Source organism: Hibiscus syriacus, unplaced genomic scaffold (assembly GCF_006381635.1).
Source record: "Hibiscus syriacus cultivar Baekdansim isolate YM2019G1 unplaced genomic scaffold, ASM638163v2 tig00111027_pilon, whole genome shotgun sequence".
Classification (NCBI taxonomy): Eukaryota; Viridiplantae; Streptophyta; class Magnoliopsida; order Malvales; family Malvaceae; genus Hibiscus; species Hibiscus syriacus.
In genome coordinates, this window is record NW_024062960.1 from 1583980 (window position 1) to 1610830 (window position 26851).

Below are 26851 nucleotides of genomic sequence, written 5' to 3' on the forward strand. Positions count from 1 at the left end.
AGAATAGTCATCTACCAAGACAAATGCATATTGTTTTCCACCCAAGCTAGTAGTCCTAGTTGGCCCAAAAAGATCTATATAGATCAATTATAATACTCTACTAATTGATACATCATTAATGGATTTAAAAGAAATTCGCTTTTGTTTTCCTTTAGCACAAGCATCACATATTTTATCATTATCAAATTTAAGCTTAGGCAACCCTCAAACTAAATTTCCTTGAATTAGCCGTTACAAAACACTCATACTAACATGTCCTAGTCTCCTATGCCATAACCAACTATCATGCGCATCCTTAGCAACTAGGCATAAATTAGTCATATCAATAGAGTCTAAATGCACCATGTAAATGTTTCCTATTCTATGACCAACAAGCATAATCCGATTAGATGCAATGTAAATAACTTTACAACCATTAGTTTCAAACATGACATTGAATCCCTTATCACATAATTGACTAATACTTAAGAGATTATACTTTAATCCATTCACATATAAAACATTTTTAATTTGTATGGAAAAGGTATTACCTATGGTACCTATACCTTCGATGTGACCTTTTGAATTATCACCAAAAGTCACTTCTCCTCTATTTTTGGCGTTAAGGTCTATGAACCGACTTTTGTCTCCGGTCATGTGTCTTGAGCATCCACTATCAAGGTACAATGAGTTTGAATTTGTTTCCCGTGCCTTGTAGCAATGCTCCTTTTCCTACAAACATAGATTAATTTTTTAATTTTTGGTACCCAAATTCTTTTGGGTTCATATTCATTAGTTTCCAAAATCCTAGTCCCCTTAGGTATCCATTTGTGTAGGATATCATTATCTTTAGTAGTAACTAGTCCTTTAGGAACCCATATACTTCTAACGATTTTTCCATTAGAGGTTCTTCGGGGACCTCTATGATTGTAGTTTTTAAAACTTTTTCTAACAAAGTTGGATTTTGAATTTTCTCCAATTTCAAAAGGTTTTGTTCCAACTTTATCAAAATAAGCTTTAAGATCATCAATTTTCTTTTGATGATCATCATTGACCTTTGAAAGTAAATTTTGCAAATTCGAATTTTTCTTTTCAAACTCTTCTAATTTGATTTGCAAATCTTTGATTTTACTTTCAATATCGTTGTTGGTTTTGGATATGAGTTTATTTTCATTTTTTAATTTTGAAATATCATTTTTATATTTTAAAAACAATTTCTCATAATCCAAAGCCAACCCATTATATTCCTCTAATAACTCATCATAAGATAAATCAACTAAATCAAATGAGTTAGAGGTTACCTTAGAATCTTCCCCGAATGCCATCAAGCACAAGTTTGCTACTTCTTGTTCCTCTTCATCGGAACCTTCTTCATCGCTCCATGTAGCCACATGAGCCTTGTGCTTATTCTTTGATTGACCCTTTCTCTTCAATTGTGGGCAATCATATTTGACATGCCCCGGCTTTTTGCATTCATAGTAAATGATAGGGTCCTTCTCTTTTGGTTTATTTTTTAGGCCTTCATTTCGTTTGAATTTTCTTCCTCAGTAAGGTCTCATCATTTTTCTGAACCATTTGACAAACAATGTCATTTCCTCGTCATCGTCATCGTCATCTGAATTACTATCATGTTTTGTGGATTTGAGAGTAACTCCAATGTTTTTCTTTTTCTCCTTCTCCTTTGGTGTCTCGTCAATCTTATCGAGGTCCACCTCATCTTCAAGCATCATTTCATGAGTGAGGAGAGAACCGATTAGCTCTTCAAGAGTTAAGGACTTTAGGTTCTTAGCCTCGATGATTGATGTCTTCTTGGATTGCCACGATTTTGGAAGTGAGTAAACTAACTTCCTCACAAGCTTTTCGTTTGGAATGATCTCTCCATATGATTTGAGACCATTTACAATTGTTGAGAATCTATCCTTCGTAGCTTTGATATCTTCATTTGGTTTCATCCTGAAATTTTCATAGCTATGTGTTAGAAGACTAATTTTATATTCTTTTACCTCGTCGGTGCCTTCATGAGTGACTTGTAGTTTATCCCATATTTCTTTGGCGGTTGTTCAAGATGAAACTCTTCCATATTCATCTGGTCCAAAAGCACAAAATATGATATGGATGGCTTTGGAGTTGAGTTGGAACATTCTTGTCTCTCCTTCACTCCACAATCTTGGATGAGTGGGAGGCTTGATATATTCGTCTTCTACAACATTCCATGCTCTCATGTCACTTGCTTGAATGAAATACATCATCCTATTCTTCCAATAGGCATAGTTAGCTCCATTGAAGAAATGAGGCTTGTTGACGGGCATCGAATCGAGACCGGAGTCGACATTTGAAGTAGAGGCCATTGATGACTTGATAATAGATGTAACTCTTCCCGAATCGACTCAAGAGACGATTAAACCTTCAAATGAGTGAGGCTCTGATACCAATTGTTGAGTTAATCGATCGATGGAATCGGTCAAGAGGGGGTGAATTGGCAATTAAAAATTTGGTGGAAGCTTTTGCAGAAAATTGAAAAGATTTGCACAGCGATTTAGAGTGGTTCGACTTTCTTAACCAAAGTCTACGTCCACTACCTTAGCTATCCACACTAAGGATTTTCCAACAAATTATCTAATTTGTTCTTTCTTTTGAGGCCAAAGAGATAACTTTACAAACTCCCTCAAGAATATACCCCAATTCTTGAGAACACTCTTTCTCAAAGAGAATATTATAAATTTGCAAACTTACAAGGAAAAAACTCCCAAGGTAATATATTTGCACAATTCTACAACAAGATAAGAACACTCAAAGATGATTACAAATGAGCACAAATAGTGTTCTTGAAAGAAAAATGAATTTTGAAAGGAAATTTGGCTTGAATTGCACAAACTTGATGTTTAATGCTTTCTCTCTTGTTTATCTATTGATTCTTCTTCATTTTTTGTTGATCAATGGCTTCTAGACTTGTTTAAATACTCCTTCAAATGATTCTGAATGGTGGGGGTGTGAAAACAATTAATTAAAGCAGTTGGGAGCGTCAGTGCATCGATGCATACCCATGGTGCATAGGTGCATCAGTGTAAAATTCAAATATTTTGACCGTTGGACCCTTAGTGCATCGGTGCACTAAGAGTGCATCGATGCATAAAATGCATTCGATGTTTCAAAATAGCCAGAGTGCATCGATGCATGGTTTGTGCATCGATGCATTAAATGCACTGAGTGCATTGATGCATGGTATGTGCATCGATGAATAAAATGCATTCGATGTTCAATTTAATCCATGGTGCATCGATGCATGGATTGGTGTATCACTTTGAAAAATTGATTTTAGGCTTGATTTTGGTTCAAAATACTTTGTGAAAATTGTTTCAAAAATAGTTTAAGTATAAAACACAATTTTACACATTTAGTAAGGTTTGAAATTGATCTTGAAAGACTTGGAGTAATAATTTGATATTCGATTAATTAAATCAAATATTCTTAGAAAATCATTTGTAAAATCTTAAAATTCATTTAAACTTAATTTGTTATATCGAAACATCAAAATGCTTTCAACAAAATGCCTTACTTAGCGATTCTAATTGTCTTTGATCTTGATCTTCATGTTCATCATTAATATATCACAGACATTCCAAAGCACATATTAGTATCTTACTAACATAGGCACAATCTATTAATAAAATTCATAAAAATTATGTCAATATTTATTCGATACTAAATCTATTTCAAAATGTTAATGTTAACCATAATAAATAAATTCTTTTAGAATTTCTTCTCAACATTTCCAATTTATTCCAAATAGTCCTTGTCCACTTAACTTCAATTCTAAGCATTCAAAAATATACTCAAAAATTTAAACATTACTTTTCGACTTCAATCCATTTCCACTTAAATTCCAAAATTTTCATATTCTTGACAACTTGCACTACCATTAAAGAATCATTATTCTGTATTATTCTACTCACTGGAATTTAATTCCATTTTTTCCGTTTGAAATTATACTCGAATACGAATCTAACCATATAAAGTACTCTTTCTAATTCAACTTGTACAATTTATAGTAAATTTTCAAATCCAATTTTCAGAAAATGTTTTGAGCAGAATCTACTACCCTATTTTTTTTACCTATCATTGATCAAAAATTCGTATCTTTCATTATACAATTTGAAATCACTCCCCGTTTGTTTAAAAAAAACTAGATTGACATACGAACACAACTGTATAAAATTCACCTGCTAATCATTTTTATAGAATTTATGGTAATTTTTCAAACTCACTGCCAGATTCATAAATCTAAACAGTTTTCATTATTTTGCATCCTTAATTTCTTCATCAATTCTTACAACTTGTATCTTGGTCCTTCATTATTTTTACTTATTCAAATCAATCCCAAACATTCTATCATTGTAAAAATATATTCAATTCAATGCCTTAACATTTATATAATTGAAAATTTTCATTGCAATGTTTCATAATTCCCAATAGTCCTTTTACTATCTCAAGGTTCTAAATTAATCCAAACTCAATTCTAAGGCATGAAAAATCATTCTTAAATTCAATATAATCCCTAGGATATTTTTATTAAAATTTTCCAATTATTCCTCCTTATGGTCAACATTACAAATTAGTCCCCTAATGGTCTCAAATTTGTTTTCAAGTTTAAATCATCATCCAAAATTCATTTCTAATCAAATCCAACCATTCTAAATCAATCAAATATCAACATAAACCAAATTCAACATTTCTCCCCAACATCTCATAAAGGCCCAAAATTTCAAACAAATCCTCATAACCATTTTCAATCAATTTTCATGTTTGTTTATACTTACATAACACTCCTAGGATCAAAATTCAAGCTTGTTTCAACCAAATATAACTTCCCCTACATCCAACATAAATACCCACTTCACCATTTAAGCATAAAACAATGAAATACTTATACCAATTTCTTGAGAATTAAGTGTAGAACATTTTTTTATTTCACACTTTAGTTCAAATTCTAATTAAAAGGACTAAAATTGAAAAAAAAAACTTACCTTTTTGGCTATGGAGTCACGACAGTAGCTGAAGAATAGAAGAAGAGTTCACGAAAATTCTAAGAACAAATCTCCCAATTATTAACTTTTAAAACTAATTAAATGAATTTTTATTCCTTTTAGGCAAAAAATCAAAATTACCCTTAATGAATTCCCAAAATTACACCCATGTCACTCTTTCATCTCTATTTTAGTAGTATTAAATAGCTGTAAAATTTTTATCTCTCAATTTTTCTTTTTGACCCTCCGATTTTCCAAAATTTCATTTTAGTCACTAAATTGCACTATTTCAAGTTATAGTGCAATTCTCACCAAATTCCACCAATCCAACTTAAATTCCACTAATTAAAAATATCCATAAAATTTTCCAATCCAAGTCTAGCTTCCTTCAAATTTTTGTAATCTTTCAATTCGATCTGGTTCTTTGAATAATATACAAATCTTTGTCCTTTAATAAACTTGTATGCAAACTTTAAATCAAAAATATAAAACCCACTAAAATTATATTCCTAGGCTCAACTACTCAATTACCCAAAATATAACTTTTGAACATTTTCATTTTTAGTCCTTAGACTTTTACAAATTTACACTTTGGTCCCTAGACTTTCAAAATTTACTTTTCAATCACCAATCCTAAATTTGGGATATTACAAACCAGATGTTTTGACCATTGGAGATGAAAATTTTGCATTGTTGTCTCATTGGTGAAAGGATTTGTTGTCTAATATTTATCTTTATGTCTATGTAGGACGAAAAAAGGAAAATGGTTGCGTCTGCTTTCGGTGAAGATCAAAGTGGGGGCACAGCAACTCGATTAACAGCGGAAGATCTCAGATAACTATTTTATGGGAAATTAGCCATCTCATTTCATTGATTACCTCAGCCATAAATGTTCCTACTTGAAGTTCCCATCAAGAATGTTTGACATTTTAAAAATTTCGATCGGAACTGGGAATTGAACATATCTGTCGCCAGCTAAATACTATCATTCATGTTTTGCAAATTTAAGATGCCGACTTATTTCAGACTTCTCTAACTCGAGCCATTTTTTTTGTCGAGAAAATGAAGAAATAGGAAAACTAGGGTGCTTACAGATGTTCTAATTAGTTTTCAATCTACATCAAACTTTTGTGTAGTTAACCTCATTTTCTCTTAATGTTATAGATAAATGTCATTTCCAAACTGTGTGTTTGTTTGCCTCTAAGCTTTCCTTGTTTCACCTTCCAAAACCCTCCCACCTCCGAAGAAAGTATCGCGGACGTAATTTCGTCGGAGGTATCCTTTGCGTCAAGGCTTCAGAGGAAGGTCGACTATGGAAAGCAAGGAGGCTTCAGCTCGGACTCAATCAAGGTACATTTCCGTCTGTCGACTTATTTTAAGTATGTTGATTAGAGGACGTGCCCTTGGTTTGTAGGGGAGGGTGGAGAAGAGAGAATGCAAGCTCCTTTTGAGCCTTTTCTTTTTTGTTAAAAACTAGACTTTTTAGGGGAAGGCTTATAACCGGAGCAAAGAAGGGGTTGCAGATATTGGAATGCGGGTTCCGTATCTTATGAACTTGAAATTTATCTGAAAATTAGAATCACTAAAATTGTCATCCTTTTCTGATCTAAAAGTATTGAGTATTCAAATTTAAAGATCGGATATCTAGATATTTGTATTCGAATATAATTATAATTTAACAAAAAAATCATATTTAAATTTTATATTGTTTGACTTAATGAAATGTACTCTATTGCTCTATTATATTCTATTTATATTTAATTATTCACACACAATAAATAACTGAACATCCTAATTTTTATTGAGTTAGAGTTTTAATGTGTAAGTGAGTTACTCACTTATAAAGCTAAAGGTTGTCTAAACTATAAAGGTCTAATTTTTATCAGATTTTCGGATAATCCGAAATTAGAATTAGACGGTCTGTATTTGATTAGATTATTTTCTTTTTTTAATATTTAATCTGAACTATTTGAAAAATCAAATAATAAAATGAATATATAAAATTTTGAATATAATCAACAGATCAAAACCAGTCACGAACAAGTTATAAATTTAGTGTAGATAATCTATATGAGAACTAATTGTCCCCGATTTTTCTTGTATAACAATAATAGTATCAATGGAGCTAATATTCAATAAAATGATATTGTCAAAAATAAAACCTTACACTTTAATATGGGGAAATCAATAATATCTTAGGGGTGTTTGGATGGGGTATGTGAGATTACCGAGGGGAATGAAATGTGATTCTCCCGTTTGGATTACAAAGATTCCCAACCTCCGGTAATAAGTTATTTCCAACAGTGGTATTTTGGGGGCTTATTACCAGAAATGTGATTCCCCTCAATCCCTTAGATATTGTTACATTTCCGACGTTTTGAACTAAAATACCCTTAAAAATTTCAAAAATATCATTCTTCTGTCGTTAAATAAAAAAATTCTAAGAATGTTAAGTTGCAAATTTATCTTTAAACTATTTTAGATTTACAAGAAAAATCCATAATTAGAATTTTATATGAAGTTCAGGGGTTAAAATGAAATTTTACCCTTTCATTAAACCTATTTATCTTTTTAATTTTGTAAAAAAATTATAAAAATTTTATGAATTTAAAATTTTTAAAGAAAATATATAAATTAATTATAGTAAAATTATAGTAGAATTCAACTTGTTAAAAAACAAATATATAATAAGGACAATTTGATAAAATATACATTCCAACAATCTTTTATTCATTTAATCAAACACTGTAATCTTACATTCCTGCTAAACAAACCATAAACAACAATACAACATTCCCAATAAATATGTTAGGTAATGTTACATTCCGGTAATCCTATTTCCACCGGTAATCTTACCTTCCATGAATCAAATGCACAATTAAAGAGTGTGAAACCGGGAAATATTTGAAGTATATACAAAGGTTGGCCTTTTTGCTTTTGTTGATTCCCCCATCTATCACTAATTTCATCCAACCAATTGCAGCTTTTGTGGGCCTCCTCCCACTTTGAGTGTTTAAATTGCAAATGTATAAACCATTAGCTTTAATTATATCTTGAGTTGGATAAGATCTAAATTAGAGATAAATCTCTATTTGCAAGACTTAAATTTAAAATTTTACTTAAATGATGTTACATAGAACAAAAGAAATCATATCTTCTTGAAAATTTTAAATTCTAATGTAACTTATATATTTTTTATTTTCAAGTATTAATATAATTCAACAACCTAACATAAATATTGTATTCGTTCTTGCAAGTGGGTTCTAATGCTGCCATAACCTTATTTAAAGTTTGAGGTAATATATTGAAAGATTTAGGATTCATAGATTATAATTTAATATTTTAAATATTTTAAATATATCGAATAACGTTTAAATAAATATGTTTATGGAATTTTTTTCTCAATACCGATACATGAGATAATAATATGTAAATATATAGCCAGAAACAGTAATTAGCGGTAAGAATTCCCCTCCAATACCATCTTCATCCCCATCACCATTTCTTGAAAGCTTAAAAAAGCATATACAGTTGGTCAGAAACTAAAAGATGTTGGAAAAGAAGGTGGCTTTATAAAAGTCATTGCTTGAACATACTCCTGTATTAGGGCTCAAACAAGGGGGCTACTGATGCCTTCACATGTCCACCGAAATTAATGGTGGCTCCCTCTTCTCATGATTTCAACACTATATATCTATCTTTAGAGATGGATGAAACTCGACTCGACTAAAAAAATTCAACTCAAATTAACTTTAAGTTATAATTTTATAAACTCAACTCGTCACGTCGAGTTATAAAATAAAACTAGAATAATTTAAAAAATTTCACAAATAATGAACTGATTTTCAAGTTTAAGTCGAGTTTCTTAACTTTGTATGATATATGTATATTACATATGAAAAACATATGTATTGTATCTAATTATAGAAAATTGTTTAAATTGAAATCACTATTATTATAATATTATAAAATTTATAATAAATTTAAACATAAAATTAAATAAATCGACTCGATTTAAAAAAATTTCAAATCAAATTTAAATTATAAAATAAAACTCATAAACTTAAATAACTTGAAACTTTGTAACTCGACTTGCCTTTCTCTCTTCACAAAGAAAGAAAAACAGACCCAACGGAATCTCCAAACGTGAAAGATGATCTTAAAAAAAGGAAAAGAAAGGTGGTAGGCAGGCAGCAATGTTGCAGGCTTCATCAAAGCCAATCCATGAGTTGAATTCTTTTATTAAATCTAAAATCTCACGCACTCATGTGTTGTTCAGTAGATTTTTGGGTAAACTACAATAAATATAGTCATTAAACTTTTAAGGCGCTGTCACTTTAGTAATAAAACTTTTAAAACAAACTATATGCCTGACTATTAAACTGTTAAATCTAATAAAGTGGTTAGAACGTGCGTTAGGCGAATTTGAAACCTAGACAAGAGGAGAGCTTATGTATGCCTAAACCAAGATAACCGATTGATTCATAAAATATAGTGTCCAAATTTCATCTAAAAACGTGTCGTTTATTGATATCTCAATCGTGATATACCATAGGTCCTCAATACTTTTATACATATATTACAAAAGGGTCATCTTGGATCCTTTCATGTTCAACCAAAGGGTGCAAAAATATTTCTCGTGAATCTCTTGACAGTCTGCAAATTTAACTCTTGCCCCTTTTTACCTCGAGGCAAAAACTTTAACCATATTCACATTATATGCAATATAATATAGCTTGCCCTTTTATCATGAAAGATGCTAACTAAAATGCAATATTTCATGCAATTTAACTATATCTATTCGAATCAGATCAAATAAAAAAAAAGCGTAATATTTTAATAATTAAATAACTTTTATTATATAATAAATTAAGAATTTTCATTTTAACTCTCCGTGAAAACAAAAACCCATCTACCAAAATTCACTATTTCTTCACATCATAAGTTTTATTAGCAAACATTGGGGCCAAACCCCACGTACCCATTGGCTCCATCAAACGAAATTTGGATCCCTTCTTGTTGGATGTTCCCTATTATGGAAAGATCCGAATCAGAAGAAGCGAATGCGAAGCAGAACGTCCCCGCATCATCTACGGGTATAAGAAAGTTATTTGCGGGTAGGGTTAGTATCGGCCCACTTGATAAATAAAAAGATATTGTCGGGATTCGAACCGTGATGAAACTCGATAAGTTATAACACGTGTCGAATATGGATACTCCAGAGACTCGGGGAAGGTTTGCTGTTTGCTCTGTAAAAGCGTCACGGAAAGTGTTGTAAGCAATGACCGGGAATCTTGTCACGGCCGTGCCGGTGTCCATAACAACCCCACCGTATCCTAATTCGGTAAGTTGGAAAATGTCTTCGGATATGGGTACTCGAATGCCTCCGACTCCGAGACCCGAAAGCCCGATGTAGTAAAAGGTAGGGGATAGTGGGTTACGTAGCAAAGGTACCCATGCAGCACCTACGGGCATTGCTTCACGCCCGAATACTAAAGACCCGGATGAATTGGTGGCCCGACTTACTAAACAGTAACTAAATGCACCACCGGTTTGGCCACCCAATTGATCCACCAGCGACATGGATCCACCACCGAGACCCAATAACCCGGCTGCACCGATGAACATGCCCCGTTAACATGGCCGCACCCGATAGCCACATTCTGAACCACGGTCGGACCAAAAGTGAGCGACTCGAGGGCCAGGGTCCCTTTCGTGTACGAGCCATCACCGTACATAACTTCGTAACGACACCGACCCCCATGGCAACCCGAGTTCTCGATCCGGTCACAAACGGAGGAGCTACACGAGACGCCGCCGTACGAGGCGGAAGCGGCCGGGTCGAAAACCGGGTCAGCTTGTTTGTAACATTGGTTACAAGGCTGACACTGGACCCAAACAATATCACTACCCGAATCAATAACCATATATTGGCTTCTCGGTGGGCTGCCAACGCCTATTCTCACAAAGTACTCGCCGCTTCCTTGGTCCATCCCCGAAACGACGTCCGACTCAAAATCGTTCACTCCGTCAGTCGCCTCTCCGTAGTGGATTCCGCCGCCGGAGATGCGGAGGAGGAGGCTCGCCACCCTTTTCACGTCCCTTTGCATGCGTGCATGGAAACGGTGGTTATGGTTCATGAAAACGGCGGTTTTATTAAAAGATAACCAGTCCCTATGGACAAGTTTCAGCTTCCATTCCCATCGATCATCACTTTCGGTAACGTTAACCAGTTCTTCATGATAAAATTCTGATGCTTGTGACGTCCCGAAGAGAGCTTGTGACACGTTCAAGAGTTGATAGTCCGGGAGCGAAGTCGAGGCGGAGACGTTGGAAGTGCTTAGAGTTAAGTGTAGCAGCGCCGCCAGGGCAAGTTGCAGTGGTGGAGGAACTAACATATTGTCAAAGGATTTGCGGTTTTGGTGGATTTGATTAGGAAATCAGAACTTATTGGTGTTGCCAGGATTTAGGCATAGGGATGCGTGGGAGGAAAAGACATTTAGGGTTACGGAAATAATTGAAGAGAGTTTTGTTGGTGATGGAGGTGAGTGGAAAAATGAACAATGCGGTCCCTCTGTTTCCAGACTTTCTTTTCCATCATTTTCCTTTTTTTCGCTTTTACGAGTGTAATGTTGACCCAAGACAGCATACGTGAGTTTTCTTTGTTTATCGGTTTGGAGTTTATATTACACAGATTAGTTTTATAGAGTATTAAAAAAATATTTTACATACATCAAATTTAATATATATATATATATTATTTTTTAAAATATATAATATATCTTGTATTTATAATTTTTTTTAATAATTTTTACATTTATAATAGATTTCTTCTCTCATTGAATGTATCCAAATCAAACAACTTATACAAATGTAGAGAGAAGAAAATTTTTTCGGCATTGATTTTCAACCTCAAATATTTATTGACATAGTAAAAAAATATTAAATACTTATTTTTCATATTGAAATTATAATTGAAAAATTTTTTATCAAATTAAAAGAGTGGATTTTTTAACTTTTACAATTTACTTTAGATTTATATGAATTTATAAAATTAATATATACATACACAATAGTTATTTTTTGCCAGTTTTTTAATTGAGATCAATAATCAGGAATTAGGATACACTCATCTTATGAAAATTGATATTAATCGAGTAAAATTATTTTATAATATTATTTATAATAAAATAATATTAAGTTAAATTATAAAAGTTAAAGATAATCGGATCAATTACAATTAAATTAGACATTCTGTCTTGTTCTTCATCATCTTTACAGAAGGCAAATGTTAAACTGAATATAGAAAATTGTTTTTCCATTTTTTAGAAAAAAAAAACTTTCTGATAATTACTATTAAATTAGACTTTCTGAAAAGGAAGCGAAAAGTTTCTCTTTGAGCAATAGAATTTAGGTTAATATCCAAATAGTTGTTTCTTTTATTATTATTATTATTATTATTGTTATTATTATTATCATTATTATTATTTCTACAAATAAGATACAAAGAACGTCATGCATCTTTAAATAACAATTAAGGAAACGCTAACGTGTGGCACCTTAGTATACGGCTAAAATAACGCGCTACAGGTTTTGATATTATTTTAAATAATAAAATCGGTAAAAAAATAACCGAAAATATAATTATTTTGACCTGTTATAATTACCTATATAGATAAATACAGTAGAAAAAATTATGATATTTTAGGTAACGCTTTACCCAAAACATCATTTTTTGACCTGATTTTTTATCGCGTTTACCTATATAGATAATTAGAACCGGTGAAAATAATAATATTTTCGGTCATTTTTTTACCGATTTTATTATTTAAAATAATAACAAAACCAATACCACTTTATTTTAGCCGTATACTAAAGCGCCGCACCGCAGAACTACCCAACAATTAAAGATACTTGATAATTATATTGGATAATCATATGGACCCTAAACGTAGGACAAATTCCCCCTTGATCCTTCATTCATATTTTTAATTTTATTTTAGCTTAATATAATAATAAAATACTTTTATCATTTATTTTATATGCACATTTCCATATTTTATTTTTCAATTACTATTTGCTCTTCTTATTTTAATTTACCATACCCTCACCGCTACTTTTACATCCAACAACTCATTTTAGTCTTGTTACGTGTGCGCGTATATTGTACGTGTTTAAAATTCAAAATATTTAATCTTTTTGCTAGAATTCTACTTAGGGTAAACTGTACAAAAGAACCCTTATGTTTTCAGTCCGTCCAATTTGGTCATCAGTTCAAAAAATATGATTTTGGTCCTTTATGTTATGAATCTATTTGATTTTAGTCCCTCAGCTGTTATCTCCCTTAAACTCATTAATGGAAGTATGAGTTGACAATTAAAAAATTTTAAAATAAAATTTATAAAAACCAAAATCAACGTGTCCCAAAAATATTAGGGACCATCCATATAATTTACCATTTTATTTAAAAAATAAAATATGCTTAATTACTGCACATGGGATTCCCCATATAACTTGTTGGATTCTAATGTGATAATGGCTTTCCTGCACTTCTCAAGCTCAATACATCTGCAGTTCTCTTAACAACTGAGAGGGAGTAGGACAACAAGACAGTGAAAGTATTTTTTCCTCGATCGGTCTTAATCCATCATATGTGTAGTGAAATATTAATTAAGAACACGTGATGGTGGATTAAGATCCTTCGTTATTCAAATGAATAATGTAGATCTAAAAGAACACTCGCATGCAGTGATGAATGCTTAATGGTCACTAGCATTAATTGGATTACCTAACCCTTTTCTATTGCAGGTCAAATAAATCAAGTCCTATGATCCCCATCACCATCATCAAAAAATGATCAAAAGTCCAACCAACAAGATTCCTTCAAGAAAATTATTAGGCAAACAAGTGTTGCATATTCGGGGATCCGAATTTTAGACTCACTAAGTATGAACTCGAAAGTGAATACAGATCAACTCAACTGAACTGGTCTTGGGGTTCTAAGGTTATTGATTTTACGAATAAGTTTTCCCTGTGTATACCTTGATCCTCGTAGTAAGCATGGCATCCAAGAAATTTGGCTGATCCTATAAAAAGATGGGATGGAGAATCCATTGACGAATCTATCAGTCTCAAGGTATCTATTTGTTTCTTACTGTGGCAACCAACTTAACCAAGAAATAGAAAGCAAAGGCAACTATTTGATAAGTAGGGAGAAATGGTTTAGCAGATGACAAGGGTAGGCACAATCAAATGTTTCCATTTCGTTTACAAATAGGGAGATTTCTCTCAAAACCAGAGAGATATCAAGTGGAATCCAGGCTGGAATTTTCACATTTCCCTTAATCCAGGGCCAGCGCAAAAACCCAAATTACAAACGACTCCATCCAGGCCTCATTCAATATGGACCAACAATTAACATGTGTCACACCTCGAAGTTGAGGCAAAATTTTGAGTGACCAAGCTGAAAGATTCTCAAGATTTTATGGTAGTTTCTAAATTTTCATAGACTCCAGGGACTCAACCTTGAATTTGCACATTCCTTTAAACTGAAAAAAATGATATTATAATAGTTTTGAATAAGATTTTAAATCCCCTGAACCCCGTACCCAAACTAAAACCCATTTCACTCAATCTTTGCCACCGCCGATCAACTGTTTCCGGCAAGTTCTGGATAGCACCGCCGTCACCAACCGAACCAGCATCGTCCCACGACCCAACCCCAACTGTCCTCGACTCCAAACCGACCACCGTTAGTCGTAAAAAAAAGGGAAAACCAATTTGGCTTGCCGCTCTTCATTCGACGCCACCGTCCGCCGATGGGTGACCACATAGCCCAAAAGAAACGCCTCTCTAACCCGATCAACCCCTGCCAGCCGTTGTCGCTAAACGCCCACCGTTCGTCGTGGAGGAGTCCTCAAAGCTTCGTCGAAGAGAACCCCTGTTGCTTCGATTTTTCGTCTTCTTCGATATACCCCGACGTTTGTTCGCCACACGGCCACCACCATGAGACTCCCGAGGTGTTGATCTATAAGATTGGAAAATTTCACGTCGAACCAACGACCGGAGCCGCCGCACACTCCGCTCCCTGCGCATGGGCGTAGTTTGTCAACTAGGGGGTTTGTTGACCGGCTGGACTAGTTTGAACCAATTGGGCCAGTCTGGATCGAGCCGTCGAACCGAGCCAAGCCATTGACCATGCCTTGACAGTTGACCGACCATTGAGTTTTTTCAGTAACACCTATCGTGATGTTTTTCAACGTTCTGAGTCTGTTTTACCAAATTCAAACCGATAAGTTATTTTTCACTGATTAACCTCCTGATTCAATCAATTTTTGCAATTAAGCTCCGTTTCTAATGTAATTTATGTTGATATGTATCCGAGATATTATTGAACATTGGATTCAAGTTTGAGAGCGATTGAATATAGTTTGAATGTTTGATCGGTGTAGCTCAAGAATCGAGATAATACTTTGCTACCCTATGCGTACTTTACGGAACATGTTGGTATTGCTAAGTGCATGAATGAATATGTTTCATCTCATCTGTATAGTTAATTATTTCTAAACTCAATTCGAATGTGGTAAAAAGTAAGTAACTGAATAAAACTCTGATGACTCGTATAAGAAATTAAAAGATTTATAAGGAATAATTCCAAGTTCTATGATTAACCAGTAAAGCGTTTAACCTCATAATCCTTAAAATTTGATTACTCTTGTTAAAAATTGAAACATCGAAAATACCTATATGAAAAATTACAAAATTACCCTTGAGAGGTAAATATAGTCTAGATTAACCCTGATTGAAAAAGTACCCTGAGAATTCGTATCTAATCAGACAAATTATTGATTTAACTGTTAAGTTCCTATTTTGTTCGAAAGATTTCTGATAAACAGTTTGTAACCTCTAAGAAGGCACTAGACTTAGAATTTCTGATTTATAAACATACACCTGAAGATTAACTTATCGAAAGTACTCTTATTGTCAGAATTGTTTGAAATGACTGAAATAAATGACAAGTTTGAATTAAATGGAAAGACTGGACGGGAGGAAATGACTGAAATACCCTTGAACTGCAAAATACAAAATACCCCTCAAGTGTGAAATAACCTAAAATACCCCTCAAGCCCTGGAATGACTGAATACTCTTAAGCTCTGGAATGAATAAATATACCTCGAATACCAGAATGATCTAAATATCCTCATGACTTGGATTAAGCAAATGATTTTTGATAACTTCTTAAGATACCAATGAAGCTTTAAATGTTATAACGCCCATGAGGTTTTTAGAGTATGACCTAAGTAGGTCGATCATCCCTAATATTATTACAATACGGGAAGTAAATAAATGCTGCTTAAATACATGTTCGTCTCCTCATGTTCCGTCCAAAAATGGTTTTGAAAGTGATCAATTTGATTCTACAGTGCAACCAGTTTTAAGAAATGAATATTCGTGAAGTTTATCTACCTACATAATTGATAAGTGTCGCCTTTACTAGGAATTGTACAGTGCGATTGGAATTCTGTAAATCATTGCATAACTTTATTAAATGGATTTATCAAATTTCTCAAGAATTAAATAACAAAAATGCCCTTATAAGCCTGATTAATGGAACCATTTCAGGAATGTTTGAATCCTATATAAATTTTGATGCAATAATTCATGAATACCTTGGTGATATATTTGAATAATATATGATCTTGATAAACCACTTCCTGAATGACTGATGAATCCATTAGCTATCAAACTCCCTTTTTATAGGGATCTCATTATAAAATTCCATCAGTTTGCAGAAATTTCGTGGCTCCCTACCTAATAACTACCAAGTACCCCCATAAAATAATTAGATCCTCTAGTGTGTTTCGTATGTGTTATATGATCTGTTCTAAAATCTGATTCATTGAAGTTACTGAATTACTGAATATTTTAACTATTTGATATTCCGACTTACTAATGTATTGATTTACTGTTTATGGACTATGGTTACATGATATGTGCTCTCTGGTTACCTGTTTTCACTAGAAAATATAATTATGCCTAATTTATGGATAATGGAAATTACTGGATTACTGTATGAATCGATTTATTGGGATATTGTCTGGATAGGATTCTGAAGTATGGAGGTTCAACTCTGATCAAACTGGTAAATCTTTACGGAACTAAGGTGACACTTGGGTAGGCTCTGAGGCCCTAAGGTATTTCCTCGTGTAGGGTCTAAGGCCCTAAGGTATTCCCTTAGGTAGGCTCTTAGGCCCCAAGGTACACTCTTGGGTAGGCTTTAAGACCTCAAGATAATCCCTTAAGTTGGCTCCTACACCCAATGGGCCTAGGGTAAGTCCTTATGGATACAGTTCTTGGGAACTGCATATCAGTGTTCGGTTAGAGGGTATTACTGTGGTTTTAAAATATATTTTAAACTACTAATATTTTTTTAAAGGATATGTACACATTTCTCTGTTTTGTTAGAACACACTAGACTCCCCAATTCAATCTTCTGAATTTGTCTCTAAATACTTCCTTCAAACCGTAAATTTATCGCTTGTAACTGAAGAATTAACTAATGGAATTTGAAATCACTGCTAGTATCTAATGATGTATCTCCCGCTGACGGAAGCTATGCTTTACCATATTCTTGATGACCTATTACATTCATTTGGTAATTTTGTACTATTGAACTTTCCAAAACTCACTCTGTTACTTAACATTTCTGTTAAAAGAAATGTCTTTGTTCTTTTATCGACATCAATAAAGGAGTTACTCCGGCGTTGCTTGCAGAATACGGTACATGTAATTAGGAGGCATGTAGTTTGTATTTTGTTTTATATTCGAGTCTGAAATTTGTTTTATTATTGGATATTGTTGAATTCTATTTTATATATATAAATGATTTCCGAACTTGTATTTTATCTATAAATTATTTTACAGTTTTAAATGGATTAACAAAAATTTTAAATTTTATAGGATTTTCAGTCTGGGTCGCTCCGGTGACTCTAATGTGACACCTCGGATCAGATCGGATCACCCGTATCATTCTGAGGGTGTTAAAACCCGACCATCGGCTAGGTCTACTACTTAACGAGAAGACAATATTAACGAAGATTGAATTCAAGTAGCAGATAAATTGCAGGTCAGATCTCAGCTATCTAAGCTTTGTGAAGTATGTAAACAGAGTCACATATATATAAACTAAAATACAGCAGATAAGTTCATTTTCTGAAACAGCAATCTTAAAGCACCAACAGAGCTAAGATCAAAATTTTACTTGATTTAGTTTTGTTCTTAGTTAAACAAAGAGCTTCCATCGTTGTGCAGCATGGTATGGTAAAAGTAGTCAAATGACTTGTCAATGAATTCAAGTGAGGGATCTCATTGGAGCCACATATACAGGTACAAACATAGAGCCATATAAACCAGTTGTAAAGCTTCAACAGAATCCGTAAGTACCTCAACGGGATCATCGCATTATAGACTCTTTTACATAGGATCTGCCGCCTGAACTGCAAGAGTTAAAAAGACCACAAAGGGGATGAGACGTATATAGCTACCTGACAGAAGTTACTCTATTGGTTGGAAATGTATTGTCGTTACTTACGAGTACTCAAGATGAATATTCATAAATCGACGGTTTTCTTTGCTTTGAGATAGCGTTAAAAAGCCTTTAATAATTTGATCTTGCTCCACATCTATTGGGTCATAGAAGTATATCAATGTCTGCAAAATTTACATCCTAAACATTATGGGTCTATTATAGAATACAACCATAAGCTCCATGCAAATTGTCAAATGTAGGAAATACCATAGTTCATCATAGTTAGAAGTTGACCGCTCGGGATTTTTTTATTCTCAATCAATAGCATAATTATTAACAAACTCGAACAATTTTGCATATAGATGTGTTTATGGATGCAAGGTTTTTATACTCAAACCAAGGGCATAATTCTTAATAAACTCAAACAATTTTGTGTACAGATGTGTTTCTGGAAGCAACGTCAGCATGCCCAAACTAAAACTTAGTATGGTACCTGTTGCCAATGTGTTGGAGGATCCTCGGGTGCTGTTGAGAGTACAAGTGCTTCATTGGGATTGGCTCGTTTCTCTTCTGGATACCGTCCATATGATTATTATTAGATGTGCCAATAAGTAAGGATGGGATGGGATTATTTGTAGGAGAATTTGTTGGTCCACTGAACTCAACATCAAACCAAAACTCAAATCCATGTAGCGGACCTGGGAATCAAGTATGAATACCATACTTAAGAATGAATAGACATACTGAGAAAATGTGCAAGATCAACTATGTAAGTTAAAAATAGTAACACGAAACAAAGCCCTATGCAATATTATATATATGGTATGAAACAAGGTTAAACTGAAAGCTATTAAACACTTTTCAAGAAGAGAAGATAAACTGATTACATCACTGCATGGCATCTCGATTTTTATGGTTATCCAGACACAGTATATGGAGACGGCATATATACAAAGCATTGCAAGGATCCAACGGGAGAGCTCACCTCGCATCATTGACTGAAACTTATATCTTGTTGACACAGATTCTAGCTCATCATGTTGGATGGTATAGCAGTCCACCTGCTTAACCTGTTAATGCTAAAAAAATTCAATGCATTTGCTATGTGATTTCTATAAATATGTTTAAATAAGGTACACCGTGTTAAAGCGCTTATAATTTTGGCATATAACCTGCACAAATGCAGCTGGTAAAGAGAATGTCTCAAGCAACGGTCACATGGCAATAATGTGGAAATTGTAAGGAGGTTACAAAAATGGTATGATTTACAATCTTAAAGAAAATAAATTTCAGTCTTTCCCAAGTTCATAAATCAATTGGGAAATTGACGGCAAACCAAAGCAAAGATTAGAACACTCACCACATGTGGCCATGTCAAAACATTCTCCCCCGTTATTGTCTCTACACATGGCTCTTCAAACGCACATTGTTTTGCTAACTGCAACATTGCAGACACTGCAAGAGAAAATGGCATTGTATTGCCGTTTAAATACAGTGAAAACATAAAACAAGATACAAAAAAAGGCACGAGTGCTGCAAGTTCCATCATTGTAGTAGAATTTACTTTCGCACAACAAAATTCTAATTTAGCATCACTCACTATCAATTCCATAGACATTGCGCCAAAATTCAATGCTGTCATTTTATCTGTCAGGATGCGTGATGGGTTCCATGTATAACTGCAAGGATTAAAGAGAGAAAATGAACAGAAAATAAATAGGTTTTCTTTAAAAGAATACTTGATTCTGCAATAAAATAAAACTTCATTCAAGACACAAATGTTAAAGAAGTGGAAAAAGAACAACGAAGTTCTATTACAGCCGGGCTCAGCTAGTGAAACAAAGTTACATAGACTAGTACTGAGTAAAACAAACAGTCGCATTGGAAGGAAGAATAAGGCCTCCATGTTTTAGCCACCGATCTCTAGCAGTAATAACACTTCCCAGCATACTCTGGAAAATAAAATAAAAGACATGGATGAAATCAATGACAATGCAAGGAAAATAAAAGAAAAAGAATAGAAGGATATAGAATCAGTTGTCTGAATAAAATCATGCTCTCGACTCAACCTGAAAGAGTTACTGGAAATCTCTAAAAAAGTTCATGATAACACAATCACCTCATATAGAAGCATGTAGCCCATCCATTCTGAAATTATTACATCAACCTCCTCGTCAATTTCAACATCCTGTAGAAATTATGACTAGTACATAATTTTTCTACCACTCAGAAGGAAAAAATTGGTTCCAAAGAAAGTAAATGTTCCTCAACAGTGCAAAGCATGTAGCTAAACCCCAGTTTAGTGCCAGATATAGATTCCAAATAGCACAAATATCAAGTTATCACTGTTCAATAATTAAAACATTAAGCGACATAATCGTAAGCTGAATGCAAGTATGATGGGCCAATGTCCTATAGGGAAAGATTCACCCTTATTATCCTATGACCGCCATAAACTATGAATGGAACTCACCTCAAGTATGTGTTTTGTGTAAATAGAATGAATATATCAATAATTGCTACCATAATTTCAGAGTTGGCTGCCACTAAGAGCATTCAAAAGGTGCTCTCACAATCACTTCATAAAACATCCAACAATCGGATAGTATAAAAATTTCCCTCATCTATATAATAAAATAAAATTTAAAGACCAACAGAGATATAAAGTCTTAAAATGGTCCACAAGAGCAAAGCACTACATAAAGGTCCACATCCCTTTTCCGTGCAACAATACATAATTCCAACTTAATTTTATGCTGCAGCTAGTGGTTTCCTTGACTGTGGGATGTAGAAGGGTCATCTCTAATCACGAAAACAAGGTTGGAAAACAGTCTTTGCAATTCCATGGATAAATATGTGATTCTCAATAACTTCAAAAAGTTAAAGAAACAAATAAATCTGACACTAACTTCGATTACTGGTTGTTAAAGAAATATATACCATATCGATGTCCGGATTAGGTTGGGACTGGGGAGTTCAATCCTGGACCTTGCATTGTATATATTTTGTATAAAGAAGACTGTAGGGCAAGATAAGTGGAAGGGGTTGCACGTTGCAGATTGTAGGGTACAAACTCCAAACATAGATGCCGCCTTAACAGATAGATGCATGAATCAACTGAGAGCTCCAGGTTCCCAAGTGTTAATATATATGGCTTCTCATTCTTTTCCAAAATATGTGAACATAATATACCCATTAAAACATAAAAATGGATTTCTGGCAAACATATAAGGAGTATACACATCAATAAGCCCGAGAGGAAAAGCTTACCGCAACTCGTCCGTGCAAAACTATGACCTTTTCGACTAAGTTATTTGCTTTGACAACTTCATTTGCCTGCTTGCAAACAACAAAGATTAATACACAGCCAATAGCAAATTTCATTTCCAATACAAGAAGGCAGATAAACAAAGGTCCAGACTCCAGAGAATTTTGGAACAATATATTTCCATACTGTTGATAGATAAGTAGCCTTCATACTCTAATTGTTGTGGTAACCAAATCTCATTATCTCATTGTTGTAAAATAAAAACAGAGAGAAAATAATAACATAGATGAAAAGAAGAAAAAGTGCTCAATCTGCACTATCAAGACAGACTGTTAAATGACTCAGTAAGCAACAGTGAAGAACTTCTGTAATACCTGCAATGCAATATCACTTGCATCCACTGCATACACCTGAGAATACAACAGTTGTATCTTAAATGAACCCATCAACATTAACAGCAAGAATACAACTTTGAAGTAGCAAGACATTTTTAACTGCTAAAAAGTATGATAAAGAACAAAACTGAAGTTTTGTACTTCTCTTCGTCAATCGTTCAACAGAAGGTGCTTGTCTTTTTCTAAAGATAAAACTAGAGGAAATCAAAAAAGTTGAACTAAAGAAAACATGCATTTATTAAAGAAAGTAATCTTCAGAAATTAGTTGAAATTGGAACAACATTATATGCAGAATATTAGATTTTCAAATAAATTCTAGTAACACAACAATTATAAGCCTGTAAATTGTCAAGTACAGAAATGCTTTTCAAGACACATTACCCGTTTTGCACCAGCTTGAGCACAAAAAATTGAAAGAATGCCTGTGCCACATCCAACATCCATTACAACCTGTAAAAATTATCAGAAGCAATAGTAAGGAAACAAGAATGAACTAGCTAAAAATTGTTTGGACTTTTGAAAACAGTTCTTAAACTGACTATAACATTTGAGATACAGATGCTTCATATCAACCTTTTTGTAAGAAACAAATGCATTTCACCCAGGTATTAGATTAGCTGGTGCATTATAATGTTGTGATTCGATGAAATGGGAATCTAATGCATGCATAATTACAGAACCATCCTGATATTATTAGATTTTGCGCAAGAAAAGAGATCATAAATAATTTTATAGCTGCGATGACTACAATGGTATTACTTTGCCTTCAATAAAACTCTGGTGTTCCATGATTGCAGCCCTGTAAGTGTCGATACGAACTCTGCCCTGTATGTTTCAGATAAAAAGTATGATCAGCGAAGTGTCATGGTTTTTATTATTGTTTAAAAAAGGCAAAAGGTGATCCAAATTTGCAACTGATAGTCTGATACAGGCTTACAACTTTGTCAAGATTATACAACTTTACAAAGTGCCCGTAAACATATAATTTTAATAACCTTCCTTAAACAACAAACTATAAATTAAAGAACCCACCATTGGAGAGAGCTCAAGTCATGAAATATTCAATCACCAAATAAAGGCTAAATTAACAGAATTGCCAGCATTGTAAACTTTTGGACAAAAAAGCAAAATTCAGCCTTGATAAAGAAAAGATGACGAAGATATGAAGAGAAGAAACACACAAACACACACATTTGAATTCCCATGTAAAGGTACTCACTCAGAGTCACAACCTTGGCAACCCCTAGCTCACATTGTGATAAACCATGAATATTTCTTCAACTTTTATAGTAAATTTCTTCAAAGACACTTAAAACATCCAAAAAACAAAAAACAAAAACCGAAAGAGCTGAAAGTAAATGAAAACTCACCCAAGTTCTCGAGTATCGAAAAATAAAATTAACCCAGTTATTAACAAATGGTAGGAAGCAAAATAACAGAAGAAAAAGGAGGAAATACCTTGATCATTTCTTCATGGATGCCAACGTGAGCATAAGAGTGAAAGTAAGCCATGTCGAAGTTCGTGCACGGAGGAGGTGAATTCTGTTCTTCCGTTTCGTCGTTGTTGTAGTGCTGCTGCTGATGGTGGTCGGAAACCCCAAATCAATGACGGTGGCGTGATCTACGGCCTCCCCTCCTCCGTCGACCCCCTCCCCGCTTCTCTTCTGAACTGTGCTGTGCTGTTGATTTTGGTGGTAGCCATTACTGAAACCTGTGACTCCGTACATTTTCGTAGTTTATTTGTGTCTCTTGGTTCCTGGGTGGGTAATCAAATCGGCAATTCGCCGGTACTGTTTGTGAAAGTAGACAACGGCAGTTTGTTTGTTGTAAGTTTAGTCGAAAACCCACATGCAGATGATGATTTTTTTTAAGGGCGGATTAAATGAAATGAAATCAGGGTTAAAAACTAGGGTAACATATGAATATAGTCCCTTGATTATAAAAAACTTTGTTTTTAGTACTCTTACTATAAAAATTATAAAATAATTATCCTGGAAAAATGATAATAATAAATTAATTTTTTTTGGTTAAAAATTGATGGTGGGTCATATAGTAGTTAATAAAATCCACACTCTTTAAATTGTGCAGAGTCGTAACTGATGGTATAGAGAAATCAGATAAAATAATTGGAAAAGACGATGATTAGTGGGTGTGGGGTTGAAGATACTCTATCTCAGTCTTGCTTGTGCGGATATATATATCCTTGACATCAGGCAGTAGGGTGACTGGTGCCAGTCTTAGGGTTATTGTAATATCCCAAATTTTGAAAAGTGATCAAAATATAAATTTTAAAAGTTTGATAGTCAAAATATAAACATAAAAAGTTTAATAATCAAAGTGATAATTTTTTTAAAAAAAAATTTTATTTCATAAATGAATAACTTATTCTTAAAGATAGAGTTTTTATGGCATTCAAATTTTGATTCGAGGTGAGCATAAAAAGTTATAAAGTGATAAAATTTGGTATAAGAATTGGATAATCGAATCAAGTCGGAATTTCACAAAAAGTTGAAGGATGTTAGAAATGGTTGGAAATATTATTTTCATATTTTAGATTAAAGAAATTTAGCTCAAATCAGCGTAATTTTTCATATTTGTGTCCAACAATGGAATTTTAGTGACTAAAATGTAATTTTTAAAAATTGCATGGACAAAATAGAAAGTCAAAGCCAAGTTGATTCATCTTTGACTAAGGAATATTTTAATGGAAGATAATGCAATGGCATTTGGTAATTTTCAAGTTTCATTAATGGTTTCGACCATGTAGGTTTAAAAATCAAAATGAAATTTCTTACCTTAAAACCATGTAGGTTTCGACCAAGAGAGAATAACAAGCTGAAAAATGCTGATTCTTTTTCATTATTCTAGTATTTAATAACTTGAACACTTGACATTTTTATAGTATAATTGAATTTAAAATTCAATTAATGAAAAATATTACTTAGTCAAAGATGAATTAACTTGACGCTCTTGTAAAAAATATATAATTCCTCGGAGCGGAGGTATCTCAACGCTTAGAGCGAAGGCATCATGACGATATGTATATGGTAGAGGATCTCGACGCTCGTGTAAAAAAATTACAGAAATTCTCAAAGAGAAGACATCTTGACGTTATGTATATAGAGGAGGCATCTCCACGCTTAGAGCGAATGCATCTCAACGATATACATGTAGTGAAGGATATTGGCGCTCTTGTAGAAATGATGTAGAATTCCTCGAAGTGGGTGCATTTCGACGCTATGCGTATAGTGAAGGATCTCGATGCTCATGTGAAAAAAATGTAGAACTCTTCGAAGTAGAGTCATATTGATGCTCGAAACATAGGCATTTTGACTCTATACATATAGCGAAGTATCTCGACACTCTTGTAGAAACAATATAGAATTCCTTAGAGCAAAGGTATATTGACCAATGTTATTAAAATCGAACCAGACCGGCCGGTTCAACCGGTTGAACCGTAAACCGGTGGCCTGTCAGGTCCGATTAACTCCCAAAACCGGATGAGCACAGAACTGGTAAAGTACTGGCTGAAAACCAGTAAAACCGGGGTGAACCGGCTGAAAATCGGCAAAACCGGTTTTAACCGCCGGTTCACTTTTTTTCTTTAAAAAAAAATTAAACCAAACGACGTCGTTTGTTCAACGAGCCGAGTTAAATTCGAGTATTGCTGAGCTCGACTCAAACTCGAAAACTTTAAAAGTAAGCTCAACTCGACTCAAAAACTCACGAGCAAAAAATTATCAAGTTCAACTCGAACTCGAAATATATATTAAAATTTGAAATCGAAAAGGCTCAAACTCAAAAAAAAATTAGAAGTTCGATTGAAGCCTAAAATTTGAGCTCAATTGAAGCGAAAAAATAGTTCGCTTTGTGCTCACCAAAAGGCTCTATGATTTTGAATGTCAAGTTACCTCTATTATTTATAGAAATAAGTTGGGATGCTCTTCTATGTTTCTTAGCCATGTGGGATTGTTTTGTTTTCATATTTTTACTCTTTAAACTTTTGGGATGCTCTTCTATGTTTCTTAGCCATGTGGGATTGGTTTTTTTTAAAACAATTAAACCAAATGGCATCATTTGTTATGATTTTTTTAAGCCCCAATTTTATTTTTTAAATTATAGTTATATAATTATATTTATTATTTAATATGTTTTACCTTAAATATTATGTTGTAGTTGATTTGAATCATTTTGTTTCACTTGATTTTATGGTTTTTAATTTATATATGTTATCACTTGTGATATTTTTATACCTTTTAATATTGTAAACTTAAAAAAGTGTTACATATATATTAATATTACTTTGAATATTATGTAAAATTAAAAAAAATATTATTTTATATAAAATCCGGTTCAACCGCGGTTGAACCAGTACCTTCACCGGTTCACTGTCCGGTCAGGTTTTAAAAACATTATATTGACACTTGAAACGGAGGCATCTCGATGCTACGCAAATAATGAAGGATCTTGACACTCTCATAGAAATAATGTTGAACTCCTTGAAGTAGAGGCATCTCGATGCTTAGAGTGAAGGTATCTCAGCGTTATACATATAGCGGAGGATGTCAACATTATTAAATAAACAATGTAAAACTCCTCATAGCAGAGGCATTTCAACATTATGAATATAACAAAAGATCTTGACGCTCTTATAGA

General features: G+C 33.5%; 2 pseudogenes; both read right to left on the reverse strand.

Annotated features, from left to right (window-relative positions):
- Positions 1-11522, reverse strand: LOC120151138 (annotated as a pseudogene).
- Positions 11523-18185: 6663 nt separating this feature from the next.
- Positions 18186-24019, reverse strand: LOC120151139 (annotated as a pseudogene).
- Positions 24020-26851: the final 2832 nt, after the last annotated feature.